This window comes from Carcharodon carcharias, chromosome 6, assembly GCF_017639515.1.
Source record: "Carcharodon carcharias isolate sCarCar2 chromosome 6, sCarCar2.pri, whole genome shotgun sequence".
NCBI classification, from domain to species: domain Eukaryota; kingdom Metazoa; phylum Chordata; class Chondrichthyes; order Lamniformes; family Lamnidae; genus Carcharodon; species Carcharodon carcharias.
The window spans coordinates 28450842-28468247 of record NC_054472.1 but is presented as its reverse complement, the minus strand read 5'-3'; positions in this window follow the sequence as shown (position 1 = coordinate 28468247).

Below are 17406 nucleotides of genomic sequence, written 5' to 3'. Positions count from 1 at the left end.
TGGAGCTTGGTGGAATGGGAGGAGAAGACATGGGGAACTCTACCATGGTTCTAGGACCATAGTGCCTTGGTTCTAGAAAGCAAGGGAAAGGGGTGAGATCAGAAGTGTGGGAAATGGAACAGAAATAGTTGAAGGCCCTGCCAACCATGGTAGAGGAGAGGAAATAGGAAGAATAAAGGTTGAGGCAAAAGGAAAGCAGTTCAGAAGCATAAGTATGGAAGCTGGCATCATCGTAACAGATGCGATGGAGACAGAGAAACTGGGAGAATGGAATAGAGCCCTTAAACGTAGCAGGGTGGGAGGAAGTGTAAGGTAGCTGTGAGAGTCAGCGGACTTATAGTAACTATTGGTTGTCAGCCAACCCTCAGGTATGGGCATAGGGAAGCCAAAGAAGAGAAAAAAAGAGTTGGAGATGGACCATGAAAGATAAGGGGAGGGTGAAAATTGAAAGTAAAGTTGATGGTATTTCCTAGTTGTGGCAAGAGCTGGAAATTGCACCAATCCCATCATCAGTGGCCCAGAGCTTCTATGGAGTAACATTCACCATTGGATTGCCACTCCGCTCTCTTTTCCCAGGTCAGGAGCTGAACATTTATCACCCTCTCTTCCATCCCTGGCCTGGTGAGCAATGCGCAGCATAGCAGCTCCAGAGTCAGTCCAGAGCAGGGCAGCAGTGGCAGGGCAGCAGTGGCAGGGGAAGTGAAGCCATCCCCCTTTTTTACAGCACCAGCTGCCATGAAGCAGGTAAGTTAAAGGTCCCAGCAACTTTAAGGGGCCAGGGAGAAGGTAAATGCATGAGGTGAGTGGGTGAGGGGTTAGGTTGGTCAGGGTGGGGGGGTAGTCAGCAGTCAGGGGGTAGTCAGGAGGTCAGGAGAAGTTGGGGGTTGATGTTTAGTCAGGGGTCAGGGATAGTAAGGGTTTGAGGAGGTAGTCGGGGGAAGCAGGAGGATAGTCAAGGGTGGGGGCATAGTCATTGGGGCTGGGGAGATGGAAGAGCAGGGAGGGTAGTCAGGGTAGGAGTCAATAGGGAGCTGAGGAAAGCATTCAGGGATTGTGGTGATAGAGGGTCAGGAGGATAGTTGGGGGGTTTGGGGCCTAGTCGAGGTGGTGGGGGGTCATTGGGAGGGGCAGTCAGTAGGACAGTCGGGGATTGGGGTGTAGTCAGATGTTCCGGGATGTAGTCAGGAGGATGGGGGTTAGTTGGGGGGTTGGGGCATAGTCAGGGGTTAGGAAGGTAGTTGGGGGCTGTGGGTTTTGAAGGGGGAATTGGGCGGATGGGGGTGGTTGGGGTGGACGAGGTGGTTGTGGGGGTGTTGTGATCTAGGAGTCCAGTCGCGGTTCAGGGCAGGGGGTTGGTGTCAGTCATTAGAAGTGGTTTCCTGAGCAACTATTCTGCTAAGAGAGTCAGAAACATCTGAAGTCTCTGACCTAAATCGCATTTTCGGATGCTTCCAGGTGCTAGAAAATTGACTATTGGAATTTTAACCTTTCCCGGCAATTCCTGTGCAGTCATTACCTGGGGACTTTGTGGGAGGTGGGGGGCAGGGGCAGCGCATCTTCTGGGGTACAGCCCCTGTCCCCCAAACCCCACCAGGGGAATGGAAGTTCTGGGCCAATGTATCAGAAAAGAAGTGAAGGAGGGCCTGGTTAAATGCTCCATATACCCCATGAAAAGGCAGGCATAGTTAAGAAGCATATAGGTTTCCATAGAACCATCTTTTATTCAGATGAAGTGGGTGGAATCAAAAGAAATATTGTTCAATATGTGGAGGATGGTGGCGATAGATGTGACCTTGTTGTGCATCTATTCAAGGAAGAAGCAGAGGGCCCTTTGCAGGGGATGGAATATAATGGGATTGGACATCTATGGTGCAAAGGAGATGGCTAGGGCCAGGAAGCTGTGGATCATCAGAAGAGGCCATGCTGGCAATAGACCGGATAAGAGAAGAAAAAGTAGTGTTGATAGGAAGAAATAAGGTGCATGGATCAAGGCCAGGCTGAACTAATGGGTCTGCCAGATCACTCCTATTTTTAGGTCTTGCGAAGGAGGTCAGAGCAGTTTGTGCAAGATTGGGAGACAATGAGGTTTGAAGCCATGGAGGAAAGACCTTCAAAGGATATGATGTCAGTGGCCATCTTGGAAATGGTCATCAGGAGTGAGATCATGATCTAGGGGAGATTGGGGGAGGTGTCAGAGAGTCAGCATCCAACCTCCTTAGCATAGCAGGAGGGGTCCAGGTGGAGTGAGAGTTCTGAAGATGGGCAAAAGGCTCCAGTGAGGGGTGTTGGCATCTGAGAATGCTGAACCTTGCAGTCCTTAACACCTGAATAGAAGAAAGGAAGTTTTTCATTTAAGGAACAGTTCAGATGAAGATCAAATGGAAACATAGCAGGTCTACCCTGAGATAGAGTGAACTGGTGCTGCTGAAGAGGTCAAGAGCTTGTAGGTGACCCCACATGGCATTAAGCACAGGTCTCAGGATACAGTAAGAACTGTGGTGCAAGGGACACTGAAGATCTTAGAGATATCTGTAATCATGGGTGCATCTGAAACACAATGGGTGGGATTTTCCACACCTGCCCACCACCGCGATTTTCCGGTCCTACCGAAACTTAATGGACTTCTGGCTGGGGCACTGCCTCTCCCTCAGCGGGTCCCACCTGCAAGGGGGCCGGAAAATCCCGGCCATTGGGTGGAATTTCACTTGGAATTCATGTGGTCAAAGACAGGTGCTGAGGAAAGACAAATGGTTGTGAAAGTGAATTTTAATAGATAACTGTTGAGGACGGGAAACAAAAACCAATGAAGGTAAACTTGGTAAAGGAGACAAATGGAAATGCCTCTGGAGAGAAAAGCATAACTTCTTCAAGATGTACATTCCTAGAAGACAAATGGCAGTGAATTACACACTGGTACAAAAATAAAACGCTGCAGATGCTGGAAATCTGAAATAAACACAGAAAATGATGAAAGTACTCAACAGGTCATGCAATGGTGGCGTGATATATACAGCAGAGGCAGCTTGTACCAGCCAGATGGATTTTTAAAAGAAATATAGCAACATTTAAGAGTCATTCAATAAAATAATTCATGAAAATTGCTTCTAAATAAATTTAGTATTGACCCTTGTTTTCGACTCTCCCACAAATGGAAACATCTCTCCGCCTACTGCACCAAAACCCATCAACATTTTAAAGACCTTTAAAAGAAAACCTCTCGGTTCCTGTTCTAGAGAAAAGAACTCCAGCCTGTTCAGTGTTTTTTGACTCTCTGAATTCTGGTATCATCCTTTGTAAATCATGTTTGCACATTGAGAAGTATTTCCCTTTTCTAATGTGGGAAATAGAACAATGCACAGTACTCAAAAGGTGCTTTAACCAAGGTTCTATAACAACTTAATGTCACTGCTTTTAATTCTATTCCTCTAGAAAGGAACTCAAGAGTCTTGTTTGCACCTCGAAGGCTTTGTTAATTTGTCGTGCAGCTTTCAATAATGTGCGAATCTATACTCATTGATCCCTTTGCTCCTCTACCCCATTCAGACTAATTTTACAAGCTGAATGTAGCCTCCTTATTCCTGCAACCAAAATCCACTTACCTCATATATATCTATGTTGGAATTAATTTGTCACTTGCACACTCTTTCTGCTAGTTTATTCATGTCTTCTTATATTTTGTCTTCCTTCATATTAACGATATCACCCAATTTAATGGTCATCTGCAAATTTTGAAATTGTACTTCCATTTCCTGAATCCAAAACCTTATGTAAGTGATGAAAACGGTGGTCCCAGCATCTATCCTTGTAGAACACCACTTCCCAATCTAAGTAACTACCTTTAACCACTTTTGTCCATTTTTTGGTACGTAAGCAAGCTTGCTGACCATTCTGCTACTGGCACACTGACTCTATATGTTCTGACTCTATATGCTCTGACTTTATATGCTCTGACTCTATATGCTCTGACCTTAACTATGACACTGTCAACAGGGAGCAATGCACTTTATCCTGATGACTGAAAACCATGAGCTGAATTCTGTAGTTTGGGACCAAAAGCAGGCACTGCTCTTATTCAGGCATTGTGGCCAGCAACGTACAATCTTAGGGCAGCCTGCCAATTAATACTGGGGAGGTGCAAGGGCCGTCCATTCACAGTGTTGTTGGGGGGCGGTGTGAGGTGGCAGAGTCAGCAGGTGCTATGTCCTATTTAAAGGACATACTTCTGGCAGCATCTGCTAATGATCATGAAACAGAATGGAAAGCTGCAGTCACAATGGAAGATGGAAACCCCCGGCTGGACCCACAGTTCAGCAACGCCTCCCTCCAAGTCTCCTCCAGGCTTCAAGGGCATGGCAGGAGTTCCTCTTCCCCAGGGATGGGAGGAGGAGACCAGCCTGCCTGACTAAGTAAGTTTGCAGGGAGATTGCAGAGGAGGCTAGCAGCTGTGGGGTCACCCCTCAAACACGGAAAGTGCCACAAGTGCATCAATGACTCCCTTTGGAAGGGAAGGTGAGTGCTTCATATATCTTTTCATTTTAGGCTTGCTGGTGGCAATGTAAGATAATGCATTCAGTGGAGAAGGAATGACACATCGGTTGGTGGCAATGGTGTCAGGCAGTAGCAGATGCTGCCAGAGGTGCCCTGTCTGTCATTTCTGACCCCCACATGCCCCCTCGAAAGCAGCCACATGCGGGAGGCATTGTTGCGCCCCCATAATGGCTCCACAGCTGGGCTGCCACTAACATGAGTGTTGGGCTTCTCTCTGTGGGGGCATTAACAGTGTTCATTTTTGTGCTTACAGGTCAGCACATAAAGGAAAGGGCCAAGGCCAGCAGAGGACTTTGTATTTGGGAATCCTGACCTCCCTGGAGGAGGACCCCTTGGAACTGGCAGGACAGCAGGGTAGCTGCTCTCTCACAAATGGCAAAGCAGAATTCTCAATGGGAGCAGGTAAATGAACAAGTGCAGGAGCACAAGGGTGCATGTGGCACACACATGAGGCATGGTGCTTATGTGTCCACCACTGCACACAAGAGGTTTCATATTACGGGTAGTTGGAATGATATAGTGAGAAGCATTTAACCCTTCAATATATCTGTTCTCTCATGCGGGTCAGTGTCATGCTGAATAGGAGAGAGCTGGAGACACCAGGGCCCAGCCACCTACCTCTGAGGTGGAGGAGATGTCCTCAGAGGGAATGGTGAGACTAGGTAAAGGTGGAGGTGTAGCACTGTTAATCAAGGACGGCATCCGTGCAATAGTTAGAGATGACCTTGGTTCAGGAGATCAGGATGTAGAATCTGTTTTAGGCGGAGATGAGGGATAGTAGGGGAATGAATTCACTAGTGGGAGTGATTACAGGCCCCCTAACAGTGACCACAATATAGGACAAAGCATAAAAGAAAAAACATTAGGTGCTTGTGATAAAGAGATGGCAATAATAATAGATGATTTTAATCTACATATAAGCTGGAAAAATCAGATTGGCAGTATTAGCCTGGATGAGGAGTTCATAGAATGCTTTTGAGATAGTTTCTTAGAGCAGCACATTCTGGAACCAACCAGAGAGCAGGTTATATTAGACTTGGTATTGTGTAATGTGACAGGATTAATTAATGACCTCAGTGTAAATGCACCTCTAGGGAGCAGTGACCACAATATGATTGAATTTTACATTCAGTTTGAAAGGGAGAAGAGTGAGTCTAAGATTAATATTTTAAACTTAAATAAGGGCAACTATGTGGACATGAAAGCTGAGCTAGCTGAAATGAACTGGGATATTAGGCTTGGGGATAGTTTAATAGAGAAGCAATGGCAGACATTTCAGAATACTCAGTATAAGTATATTCCTAACATAAAGAAAAATTCTAAAGGGAGGACCCATACATCCATGGTTAACTAAAGAAGTTAAGGAAAGTATCAAACTTAAAGAAAAAGCATATAACTGCTCAAAGAGTGACAGGTCAGATGATTGGTCAGAATATAAAGAACAACAGAGAATGACTAAAAGGTTAATCAGGAGAAAGAATTTATAGTATGAGAGGAAGCTAGCTAGAAATGTAAAAATGAATAACAAGAGTTTCTACAGATATTTAAAAAGGAAAAGAGTAAGTGAGTGTTGGTCCTTTAGAGAGTGACAATGGGGTGTTAGTAGTAAATAATAAGGAAATAGCAGATGACATGAACAAATATTTAGCTTCCGTCTTCACTATAGAAGTTACAAAAACATTTCAGTAATATCTGTAAACCAGGAGGTGGAAGGGAGATAGGAACTTAGGGAAATTACAATCATCAGGGAAGCGCTACTAAGAAAGCTGATGGAGCTGCAGGCTGACAAGTCCCTGGGTCCAGGTTGACTTCATTCTAGGGTCTTAAAAGAGGTGGCTAATGAGGAAGTAGATGTGTTGGTGCTAATTTTCCAAAATTCGTTAGATTCTGGAAAGTTTCCATCAGACTGGAAGGTAGCAAATATAACCCCTCTAATCAAGAAGGGAGGGAGGCAGAAAACAGGAAACTATAGCTTGATGTCTGTTGTGGGAAAGGTGTTAGAATTGGTCATTAAAGAGGTTATCACTGGGCACTTAAAAAACTCAAGGTAATCAGGAAGACTCGGCATGGTTGTGTGAAAGAGGAATCATGTTTAACCAATGTATTTGAGTTCTTTGAAGGAGTAACATGTGCTGTGGATAAAGGGGGGCCTGTATACGTGCTGTACTTGGATTTCCAGAAGGCATTTGATAAGGTGCCACATGAAAGGTTTTTGTGGAAAATGAAAGCTTATGGTGTAGGGGGTAACATTTTATCCTGGATAGAAGGTTGGCTGGCTGGCAGAAAACAGAGAGGATTCATAAATGATTGGCAGGATGCGGCGAATAGAGTTCTCCAGGGCTCGGTGCTGGGGCTTCAACGTTTTACACTTTAAGTTAATGACTTTGATGAGGGGAGAGAAGGCATGATGGAAAACTTTGCAGGTGACACAAAAGTAGGTAGAAAAGCATGTTGTGAAGAGGACATGATATAGATAGGTTGAATGAATGGGCAAAAATCTGGCAAATGGAGTATAATGTGAGAAAAACATAAATTGTTCACTTTGGCAGGAAGAATAAAGAAGCAGAGAATTACTTAAAAAAAGAGTTACTGCTGAATTCCGAGGTGCAGCTTTCTCGTGTTTGAGTCACAGAATGTTAGTATGCAGGTACAGAACCTAGTCAAGAAGGCTAATGGAACGCTATCCTTTGTTACGAGAGGAATCGGACATAAAAGGAAGAATGTTATGCTTCAGTTATACAGGGTATTGGTGAAACCACACCTCGAATACTGTGTGCAGTTTTAGTCTCCTTATTTAAGGAAGGATGTAAGTCCGTTGGAGGTGGTTCAAAGGAAGTTTATTAGATTGAAACCTGGAAGGAATGGGTTGTCTTATGAGGATAGGTTGGACAGGCTGGGCTTGTTTCCACTGGAATTTAGAAGAGTGAGGGGTGACTTGAGTGAAGTATGTAAGATCCTGAATGGCCTTGACAAGGTGGACGTGGAAAGGGTATTTCTACTTGTGGGGGGTAGTATTTTAAAATTAGAGGTTGCCCTTTTAGGAAAGAAGATAGGAGAATTGTTTTCCCTCTCAGGGTTGTGTTACTTTGGAGTTTGCTGCCTCAGAAGGCAGTGGAGGCGGGATCATTGAATATTTTTAAGGCGGGGTAAATAGATTCTTGTTATGCAAGTGAATCAAAGGTTATCTGGGGTAGTTGGGAATGTGGAATTCGGAACACAAACAGATCGGCCTGATCTTATTGAATAGTGGATCAGGCTTGAGGGGCCAAATGGCTGACTTCTGCTCCTATTTCATATGTTTGTACATCCATTCCAGCTTGGATTGGGGAACACAAGATGGTGAGCAAGCACGGACAGGCCCAAGCAGTTGAAGGAGGCTGATGGGTGTAGTATAGTTCTCCTATTTATCCGTTATCTCACCCACATAAAAGGACCCAATTCCATTCCATGAGATTAAACTCCTCAATTTGTGTTCCTCTGAAGGCTAGGCCTCTCAGTTGTGGATCACCAAACCTCAGAGCCAAGGGTAAGCATTCCTTCACCTCTGTGAAAAAATAGTGTGCTCCCTCTCTTCCACTCCAAGATCTTCATATTTACTCCTGTGCTTGGTGATTCACCCTTTGAAAACCCTTCTGACCATTAGGTACATTCTCCTAAGTAAATACCTCTGGCCTGGAGCTGGAGCACATAAAATTTCTTTAAAGAGTTCAGGATATTCCACAGGAAATTGATAAAACAACTCTCTCCCCCTACTTTCAACAGACTACTCTTGACACTTAAGTGGAATTTTAATTGTAAAGGACATGTGGATTTGGATTCATGAGGATTGTTAAAATGGCAAATATGTCAGCATGTTCAGGAGCTGACTGCAGTGTGCTCACCTCCATGTTTAACTCAATTGTGTTGCAACATGTGCACATAGCCCTCAATGGAATGGTGAGTTAGTGGTTATAATGTTTAAATCAACCAGCTTTGGCAGTATTTTGACTGGTATTTAAACTTAACGTCACATTCATGGCTTCCTGAAACTCTCCATTGAAACAAAGGCAGGAGGACTGAACTGCAATCCAGGAGACTCATCAAACATCAAGCATATGGACATCAATAAATACTCAGAGCTTACGTCTGCTTTCTTAACACCCACTGAGGAAGGATTTGTTAAGAGTGCTTGTGGTAAAGAGGCTGATTCATGTACATTGGAATTATTTGATGTATTGGGTGGGGGGGTTGCATTTTTACAGCCAAGGGGAGGCAGGTCTGGGTGTGAAAGGGGAGTTAAATACCAAAATATGCTGTTCAGTGAGGATCCCAATCGGGCCCATTTTCAGGTTTCACCGCAGCAGGTTTGAAGGTGAGTGGAGAACCCTGTTGCAGTTGTTGGGTAAGGCATTTCAAAACTATAATAAGCAATTAAGTGCTGTTTTATCCTGAGTTTTGGTTATAACAGCCAATGGCCAGATTTCACTATCCCTCTGTATCTTGTGAGGGTGCAAGAGATGAGTGCATAGCAGGGAGTGATTTTTCATTGAAAATGACCAGCCAGAAAGACTTGAAAGACTGAAACAGGCAAGTTTGTGGCTAGCCATAGTGAAAGGATAGTGCTTACAGGATTCCACCTGTCAGCCAGAAAACATTAGTTCCACCGTCAATTGTACCTTTCTGTAATTGCTTGCAAATGGCTTGGAGTACACTCACCTGTGTCTCAACTTCATTGTTGTCACTCTTTGAACAGCTTATGCAGTAGTAGCCTAGACCTCTGAGGGGGTGGACGAGGAGTCAGGTATCACAGAATCACAATTGTTACGGCACAGAAGGAGGCCATTCAGCCCATCATGTCTACACTAGTTCTCTAAATGAGCATTATGACCTAATGCCATTTCCTGCCTTTTCGCTGCACTCTTGCACATTGTTTCTATTCAAATAATCACTGAATGTCCTCCTGAATTCCTCGACTGAACCTGTCTCCACCACACTTTCAGGCAGTGAATTCCAGACTCAAACAACTCGCTGTGTGTAAAAGTTTTTCCTCATAACATATTTGCTTCTTTTACAAATCACTTTAAATCTGTGCCCACTTGTTCTCAGAAAATGGTGGAAAAACTCAGCAGGCCTAACAGCATCTGTGGAGAGAAAAAAACAGTTAACATTTCGAGTCTGTATGACTCTTCTTCAGAGCAAAGTAAAGATGTGATGAAATTTGTACTGTTTAAGGGGGATGGAGCAGCTGAAGCTGGATAGAAGGCCAGCGATAGGTGGAGGCAAAGGAGAGATTGTCAAAGATGTCATGGACAAAAGGCCAAAGGGGTATTAATGATAGTGGTACTGGCTAGAAGAGGTGCTGATGATAGCATTAAGGTCAGAAAGCTGTCACTTGTTCACGTTGCTCTTTCCAGAGTGTTTACCCTTGTCTTGCTGTTATCATATTCTACTTTCTGACCTTAATGCTACCATCAGCACCTTCTCTAGCCAGTACCACTATCATTAACACCCCTTTGTCCTTCTGTCCATTACATCTTTGGCAATTTCTCCTTTGCCACCACCTATTGCTGGCCTTCTATCCAGCCTCACCTGCTCCACCCTCCTTAAACAATATAAATCTCATCACATCTTTACTTCTCTTTAACTCTGAAGAAGAGTCATACGGACTCAAAATGTTAACTGTTTTTTTTCTCTCTCCACAGATGCTGTTAGACCTGCTGGATTTTTCCAGCATTTTCTGTTTTTGTTTCAGATTTCCAGCATCCACAGTATTTTGCTTTTACCCTCTCATTCTCAATCCTTTTACGAGTGGGAACAGCTTCTCCCTACCTACTATATCTAGCTCCCTCATGATTTTGAACACCTCTATCAATAGCCTTCGAGCCCCCAAACTCTCCAATCTATCTTCATAGCTGAAGAAATACTAAAAGCTCCAGTAACCATACGCCTGGCTGCCAGAAAAACCCACGATGGACTGATCCAAGCATAATTTGCTTCATATGTGTGGTGTTTCCATACCAGAATTTTTCCCAAACAATTGTTTCAAGTTCAAGATTTTTGCAGGAATTTCCTGGGAAAATTAAAAGGTGGAGTATCAAGGGTGGCATACCCAGAATTTCCCTTTCAATCCATTAAGATCTCAACCAGCAGCAGGACATGGAACATTGGCTATTCGCCTTTGTTTTGCATTGTCCCATTAGTTGATCCTAAGAGAGCATCATTTTCTTCCTAGTTTCCGCATCTAAGGGACATTTTTACACTAATGGGGTGTCATGTAATTGAATTATGATCAATTATTGAACGAAAGTTTAACAAACCAGTAGAAAAAAGTTCTTAGAAGGAGGAGATATCGTACTGCGCAAATCACCAGCAACTTTGGTATGGGTGTGTGAGCTGTTTACATTAGTGCAAAGGAGACCCCAGAGAAATGGCACTAATGACTGTTTATATCACTTCTCCAAGGTTTACATTGATCTGCCACTGATGTTATGGCAGGAGATCAGAGAATTAATGCAGAAGTTCTGCCCCACTGTTTTTTGTGTTCCATTAAATTTCTGGATAGGATTGGAAGCAGATGGAGAAAAAACATGGTACCATTAAACAGGCAGTAAAATGTAGTCAGGAATGGTAAAACAAAACCCTCCCTATTATAACGCTAAAGGGCATGTAATAAGGAATGAGACGATTATATGTGCAAACATTCTTTTGATAATAGAAATGAATCGGTTTTACCAGCATGGAATTTGATGAGAAATGTTGGTAATTTTTGCTTAAACAACTGCTCGCCCTGAGCCAGAAGATAGAAACGCAGGAAAATCAGGGATCAGTAAAAGATATTTGGACCATCATCAAAACTAGTATCTTTAAATCTCCCATCAACAAAATGATATCTAATTGTATTTTGAATAACCCTATTATTTTAGCCTTCATAGCTTTGTTTGGTAGATTATTGCTCATGAATGAAGAATGTTTTCAAATCGGTTCTAAATGTATTTTTTCACTGATTTTCATTCAGATCTTATGGTTCCATTCCCATGGTGTGTTTTGAATTAAAGTCTGGGTTTACCATATCAATTTATTAATAGACATACATTCGTAGGATCCAACTTCACTATTTTCTTTCTGGAGTGCAAACATTCAGCTTCTCTAATTTGTCCTAGCAGATAGGTTATTCATTTTTGGTGTCCATCTAGTTGCTTTGCTGTTCATTTTCTTTTGCAAATATACCTTTGGCATATTTTGGGTCATATCTTTTGGGGCGGCTGTAGGCCCCATTATACAGCTCTACTTCTATAGATTACGCAGAACACTCTACCAGTTACTGATGATTTCCTCCACAATACTAGCAATGTGTCAGTGCTGCACACTGTTTTCAATGTTGCTGGAGAGTTCATATATTATCTTTCCCTTTCCACATTTCCTTCACCTTTACATAGTCTAGCACTGACCCTTCCCTCCCATTTCTGGATTTCAACTTTGGCAATACTATTTAAGCAGACATCAGCTAACAAGCCCAAGGGTGTCAGAACTATTTGGAATATATTTCTTCTGACTCTTCTTCTTGCAAAGACTCAATATATCTCTTGTTTTTTTTTCCAACTTCAGTATATCTATTCTGATTACAACATTTTTCACAATGTAAGTTTGGGATCACTCTCCTTTCTCCATCAAGTCTTCATCTGATTGGTAATCTAAAAGGTTCTCAATTGCACCTGTTGTTCTCTCCCTTGTTTCTCCCACCCCCACTCCCCAGCCCCCCACCACCCCCCCCAACCACTACCAACACAACAGTAGCAAAGTCCCACTTATCCTAATCCTCTATTCCACCATACTGATATCTGAAAAATGGTTTACCACTACTCCTTTGATCTTAATGTATATTTTCCCCAGTATATTAATGCTGATAACTGAATTGCCTAGTGATCCCTTTTTAAATAACCCTATTTACCCATCATTTGCTTTCTTGATGTTTATATTTAAGAGTCGAAGGTTAAAAATGTTAGTTCATGATGTTACTGTCTGATGTCTTTCATAATCAGCAAAAAAGGCTTAATTCACTCACTTTGCAGCTTGCACAAATTCTGATGGAAGGATTATATAGTAAATTCTACAATTGATGTTGATGTAAGATAACTTGAAGCAAACCAAACTTAGATGCCATTAAATCCTGGTCATGGAAAGGGTTGTTAACTCCTGATAGTTTTTTGTTGAGTAAGGGATTTGTTGATGAATGTTCTCATCAGGGTTTCACTGCCAAAGTTCTGACAGCATCACTGTAGCCCTCTCTTTGACCCATGGGGTTGAATTTTACCATAAACTTCAGATTAACCCCGACATGGACTGAAAAGTATATGTACCTGCTGATAGCAAGACCAGCTTGGCGATTTTACAGCAGGTAGCCTTCTACTTGGCCACTTGGAGGACCACCATCCAATTAAGGACAGTGGGCCGATCCCTGATGCTTCCTGCATAATCAGAGGACTGACAGCTCCAAAGCTTTAGCAGATGGAATCTGCTAAGGCAGGCAGGAGCCTGTAGCCTTTTTTGTTACCTGTTCACAAAATATAGGTGGTGCTGGCTCAGCCAGCATTTGTTGCCCTTGAGAAGGTGGTGGTGAGCCACCTTCTTGAACCGCGGCAGTCCATGTGGTGTAGGTACACCCACAGTGCTGTTAGGGAGGGAGTCCTACAGTTTTGACCCAGCGACAGTGAAGAAATGGTGATATAGTTTCAAGTCAAGGTGGTGTGTGGCTTTCAGGGAGACTTGCAGGTGGTGGTGTTCCCATGCATCTACGGCCCTTGTCCTTCTAGGCAGTAGAGGTTGTGGATTTGAAAGGTGCTGTCGAAGGAGACTTGATGTATTGCTGCAGTGCATCTTGTAGATGGTACACATTGCAGCCACTGTGCACCTGTGGTGGAGGGAGTGAATGTTAAAGGTGATGGATGGGATACCCATCAAGTGGGCTGCTTTGTTCTGGGTGTTGTTGATTTTCTTGGATGTTGTTGGAGTTGCACTCATCCAGGCAAGTGGAGAGTGTACCATCATACTCCTGATGTGTATCCCCCCCACCCCCACACCCCTTTAAACCAGCTTATATTTCTCCTCTTTTCTATTTTTCCTTAGTTCTGTTGAGGAGTCATACGGTCTCGAAATGTTAACTCTGTTCCTCTCTGCAGATGCTGTCAGAGCTGCTGAGTTTTTCCAGGTATTTTTGTTTTTGTTTTATATCTTGTAGATGTTGGACAGGTTTTGGAGATGCAGGTGGTGAGTTGCTCTGACCTGCTGTAGTAGCCACAGTATTTATATGACTAGTCCAGTTCAGTTTCTGGTCAATGGTAACTCTCAGGATGTTGGAAGCACGGGATTCACCAATGGTAATGCGAGTGAATGTCAAGGGGAGATGGTTAGATTCTTCTTGGTTGGAGATAGTCATTGCCTGGCACATGAGTGGCACAAAGACTTGCCACTTATCTGCCCAAGCCTGAATGTCCTCCAGGACTTGCTGCATATGGACATAGACAACTTCAGTATCTGAGGAGTTGTGAATGATGCTGAATATTGTGCAATGATCAGCAAAATCCCCACTTCTGACATGGAGGGAAGGTCATTGATGAAGCAGCTGAAGATTGTTGGGCCTAGGATACCACCCTGGGGGACTCCTGCAATAGTGTCTTCCAATAAGTACAGCCAGCTTCCTTTGTACTAGGTATGACTCCAACTTAACCCCGACAAGTAAACACAAAAAAAAATGAATAATTCAGGGGAGACAAGAGTTCGAAGGGAAACTTCCCCTGCCTGTGGCACCCTCTTTGGGCCATGGAGGCTCTGGCTCTGATAGCCCCACCACTGACCAGGCTGCCACACAGAGGTCAGGTCAGGAAGCCATCCCCACTATTTACCCAACCCTCCTGCACATCCTAGCCCATCACCTGGCGCTAATAAAATTGTGCCTGTGCTTTTCTGTGAGTGAATCTCCCTGCTGGAATAACTGACTTTATCTTTTCTTACTTTCAAAAGTGACCTGACAATAATTGCATCATGTTGCAGAGATGACTTTAGCTATGTCTCAGAAGAAAGCCGTTTTTAAAAAAAAGACAAATTCAATAGGGGCAGAGATAATGGCCATTATTATTTGCTCCTATGAAGCATTTTAAGAAAATTGCTGAAGTCAATCTTGAGGCAATGATTCAATTCCCATGCCCCATTTATCTTATTCTGCCTGAATGTACAATAAACTGATCACAACACCAGGAAAGCACCTTTACCAGATAGAACCAATAGAAAATTAAATGGCAAAATTTCTGTCCAAAGGAAAATCCAAACCTCCGTTGTCTAAACACTGTCAGGCTGGATAAATCGTTTAGCCCAATACCCTCAAGAAATCCGTCATCTTTCACTGTTTGAGCGAAACCATCTAAATAAACCTTTAGAAATGCAGAAATAAATAAATACTATTAAAGCACTGATAAGTTTTTAACAATTTGATGTGAACAGTGCCAATAGTTTTGTTTAAAACTGGCTATGAGGCGAAAGGTTTGTCAAATAGGACAGTTCGAAATATTGTTTGATGAATGGTCAAATTCAAGGAGGCAAGTTGATATTTTGGCAAAATTGCTTCTCAATGTGACTTTCCAAAAACAAAATATAATCTCTCTATAAGAAACATCCTAAAAAGAATTCAGGCTGCTCCGGAAGATTCCTGCCGTGGATTTTTTTGATTATTGAATTAATTAACAGTGCTTATAATCCCTCCAAGACAGGAGATTAAGGGATGATCTGATTAAATTATTTTCAATAATTAAAGGACCTGATAGGGTAGATGCAGGTAAAACGGACCATCACATCATTCAAGCAGACCCTCCAACAGCGCAAATATACCAACACTTAGTGGCTCCTCATACACAATTCAAAAGGGTGGCACTGAGAGAGGAGTACGTCATGAGTCAGCATGACAAGTTAACTGAGACAGGGACAGCTGTGGGCAATAACTCTTGGAGGATTGAGTATAGACATAGCCATATAAAAGCAAAATAATGTGGATGCTGGAAATATGAAATAAAAACAGGAAATGCTGGAAGTACTCAGCAGTTCAAGTCACATCAGTGGGGAGTGAAACAGAGATAATGGGGAGAATTTTCCCCCGATCGGGTGTGTGCCACAATTTTAGCTGGGCAGGCCAATTAAGACTCGCCCAGCAAGACCCACACCCAGAAGTGCTGAGTACTCCCTGTGTGAGCGAGGGGGATGTGGTTCCCTGAGTCAGGGCCTCCGCTCTTTCGCACATGCGAGCGAAAGAGCACAGAAATCTCCCTGAAGAACAGAGGTGCCCCAGGGAGATTAGTTTAAGATTTAAACATTTGAATAAAGGAAAGAAAATATTTGAAGACATGTCCCCTCATGTGACAGTGTTATATGAGCTGGGACATGTCAATGAATTTTTATAAAAAATTTAATTCAATTTATAAACACTTCATGAAACCTAATCTTGCCGTGGATGAGGTTCCATGAAAAATGCGAAGGCCGCCTGGGCTCTTTGCCTGCCCCCTGCCAACCTTAAACTCAGTTTATTAGCTTAATTGATATTTAAATGGCCCTAATAAGCCTTTGACAGTTTGGCAGGCGCGCAGCCAAGTCAGCTGTGCGCCCGCCGAACTGAAAATCTGAATGACACGTGGTGACATTGGGATGCCTGCCCGACATCACCATGCATCATTTTACGCGTCAGTGAGCAGGCCGCACCTCCACTCGCCGACCCGAAAATTCTGGCCAATGTTTCAGTCAGTGACCTTTCTCCAGAACAGCCATGCTCTGCTGAGTGTAGCTGCAGGATCTCAGGAATCACAAGCAAGGTGGTCCTATTTGACCACCAGTTTAAGATGTGTACACATGTTGAGAGTTCCTTGAAGCATTTCGGAGTCATGAGCAGAAAATGGGGGAGCCCATTCAGCTCATGTGCACCACCATGGCACAGGACTTTGAATGCATGAGCTCCTCCACTGAGGGAGTGGCCAACCTCCTGGAGAGCCATATATGACAGCACTTTGATTTGATGCAGGAACCGTGCACAGAAAGAATGCACGCCACGCCCTCCAGTGGCAATTGCACAAAGTCGCATGGAGTGGATGCCAGTTGTGCCCCAGCTGGTGCCCCCCTCCAGCGATCCTGAGCTCTATCCAAGGGCTGAGGCAATCTCCAAGGAGGATGAAAGTACTACCCTTCAATGGGGCACCACCATCATCATTGGCCTCCTCTGCCCCTCTGACTGAGGGACCATTTGTGCAGCAGGGCCAAGTGACAGAGACTGCCACTCCCTTGACACCACTGTAGCAGCCTCTGGAGGTGCCCCCAGTGGCACGTCCATGATGAGGAGGAGAGGAGGTGATGATGGTGGCGTAGTGGTATTGTCACTGGACTAGTAATCTAAAGACCCAGTGTAATGCCTTGGGAATCCAGGTTCAAATCCTGCCATGGCAGATGGTGGAATTTGAATAAAAATCTGGAATTAAAAGTCTAATGATGACCATGAAACCATTGTTAATTGTTGTAAAACCCATCTGATTCACTAATGCCCTTTAGAGAAGGAAATCTGCTATCTTTACCTGGTCTGGCCTATATGTGACTCCATACCCACAGCAATATGGTTGACTCTTAAATGCCTTCTGAACAACGGCAAATAGGGATGGGCAACAATTGCTGGCCTTGTCAGCAATGCCCACACCCCATGCATGAATAAAAAAAGGAGAACTACCACATGCATCTCAGCCACAAGGGGGACATGGCATAGAAATGGATGAGACTAATTGCATTGGGTGGCTCACTTGGGTTAATTTCTTTTGCGAATGTTTACATTGTCATTTATTAATAAAATTGAAGATATTA